We start from the raw sequence: 2888 nt of genomic DNA on the forward strand, positions 1-2888 counted from the left end.
ACATTGGTTGGGATTTATGGGCAGGCACACGCGGTCACCCATGTTTAGCATCTCCCTTTTGCTTCATCATTGCTTCAACACTGTTGTAATTATTGTGAACATTTTATACAAGCAGCATCGCTTGTCTGTCGCGTTTTGTTTAGTAAGCCCTATTTGTTGGGGCCCTCGATTTCAAAGCACTTTTTTTCCTTTCATTATTTAAAACACTCGCGCAGATACCCGCCTCTTCGCCTCGCTCCGTCCCCCCGGCTCATTGTACCCGCCTCACTCGCTCCCTCTTGTCCCTCCCATGACAGATTCTTCTCAAAAGCAGAGTTACTAGAAAGCATTAATCACAACCACAGTACGTCCCATTTTTTCACCTCCTCAGGCGCTGGTTTATCATTGGTGGAAAGCCGCCTGGTGACATCTGTTATTCCGTATTGGCAGCATTTCATTAAAGAGCGATCTGCTTCAGCAAGGAACTTAGTCCTGTTTGCTGAAAGAATGTTATGGAGGAAAACACTGGAGTTGCTCTGTTTCTTTAAATGTTCATCAGGGATCAAAATGACCAGAATATTCCCGCATCACAAATAACTGATGTTTAACTATTTTTATAGTAAAACTAATAAAACCACACACAAGCACGTACACGCTCACACACACTCACACTCACAAATCGTGGGTCGCACGTACTACTGATTAAGCGTATCTGTCAAGGACGATTATTTTTTCACCCCATAAAACAGATTCTTCTCAAAAGCTGAGTTACCAGGAAGCATTGAGTGCAACCGCAGTACCTCCCATGTTTTCACCTCAACAGACGCTGATTTATCATTGACCGAAAGCCGCCCGGTGATTTCTGTTATTCCGTATTGGCAGCATTTCATTAAAGGGCGATCTGGTTCAGCAAGGAACTTAGTCCTGTTTGCTGAAAGGATGTTATGGAGGAAAACACTGGAATAGCACTGTTTCTTCTGAATGTTTATCAGTGATCAGGGACCAGATGATCAGAATATTCCTGCTTCACAAATAACTGAGGTCTGTTTTTATTGTAAAACTGAGAAAACCAAACACACGCGCGTACACAACACAAATACTCAAACTCACACATCGTGGGTCGCACATACTGCTGATTAAGTGTATCTGTCACGGACGATCATTTTTTTTTCACCCAATAAAACTTTAGTTCGTCAAAGTTAGAAAGCAGCGGGTGATTTCTATTATTCCTTATTGGCAGCATTTAATTTAAAGATGATTCACTTCAACAAGGTGAAAGAGTCTCTTATTTTGATAGGGCGATCTTTTTTTAGGCTTAAGCATTTTTGATTGACTTACAAAAGAAAATAGCTATTACTTACCCGTAGTGCTCAAAATTATAATGCGCGTATCTATAAGGAAGAGGTGGTGGTAAGATTGCTGACTCGCAGTTAAATGATCACTGGTTTGTGTCCGGGGGGCTTCCTTTCTGTTATTTTATTTATTTACTTATTTATTTTTACAAATTGCTTTGAGTAGTAAGAAATGTAAGGAATTAATAACAATAATAATAATAGTATTATTATTATTATTATTATTATTATTATTATACGTGTGAATGCATGATCAAATTCAGCCGCTGCGTAGTGGGGTATGAATAAGGACAATACCACGAGTTCATTGAAATAATTACACAGCAAGGTGCACACGCAATGCAAACATAATGTGTATATTATTGAAGTAAAGGTTCATATAAATTAATTATATTCAACTTTTTAACAAGTTGAGAGATGTCAACTGGTTAAAATGCACGAAATTATACATGTATTGCTTTATAGTCCACACATAGTGTATGTATATTATTAAAATAATGATGTAAAATTCCTATAAAATGGTATAGAATCTGCGTCGTAGACTTATTTTGTGTCAAATTTCTTCAAAGAAGTTTTAATTAGTTTGCTTTAAAAAAATCTTACGGCAAACATGTGAACCGTTGAAAATCGCTGATCTTAATCAATTTGTTTTAACGCATGCTCCGTGCAAAATGCTGTCATATCTGTTAATAAACATGCACGCACAGCGATGTCCTGATGTCTGCGTTCTAAGGCTGCAGGTAAATTAAACGCTATTGACATTTTACTGGGGTGCTCTGTGATTGAGGGCGGACAGTAAACTTTGGTAAAATGATGAGCTCGTTAAAATAAATGTAGCAATCCATTGTCATGCTATAAGTGACAGCTTGCTCTTAAACATTTACACAGGTGGTTTTTCCTGGGAATAAAAAAGGGGGGAAAAATCCACGGGAAAGGTTTTGTTGTTGAACTCAAATTTCACCTCCGCCATGTGAGCCAATCAAAACTATTGGAATGAAATATACAGTAGTTCTATATAAATAAATAAATAAATTTCCTATCACACCCACCCTTTCACCTCCTGTACATTGGAGAGGATTCTCATTTTCACAGCAGGTGCAATTATCCTATAAAACACATAGGAGTTCTCTGCACCGTTTTTCATGGGAGATTAAAACTCATCAAATGTATTTAAAAAACTTTTAGCAGCCTGTGGCATTCCTTATCTGCTGTGGTCCATTACAAAATGAACACCAGGCAGTTACAATTGTGCACAGTTTCTTTAATAAGTCTATTAGACAGTCTTTTATAACGTTTTCATATCGAGTGTGTCTCTTAATCCCTTCTAGCAGAGGAGACACTTATTTCCACAGCTTGGTCTATGCTGTAGAAACGCGTGCCCCCGTCTTCTGCTTGTAAATTAACACTGGAATTACAAAACTGTCCATAGTTTATTTAAAGAGATTGAAGGAAGTCTTCTATATCACTTTTTGTTTACTATGTCCTTACTCATCCACTAATTAAAAAAATCAAGCGCTTACACTGTCTTTTTAAGTATGTCTATGAAAATCGCTGTGA

This window comes from Polypterus senegalus, chromosome 18 (genome assembly GCF_016835505.1).
Source record: "Polypterus senegalus isolate Bchr_013 chromosome 18, ASM1683550v1, whole genome shotgun sequence".
NCBI lineage: Eukaryota > Metazoa > Chordata > Cladistia > Polypteriformes > Polypteridae > Polypterus > Polypterus senegalus.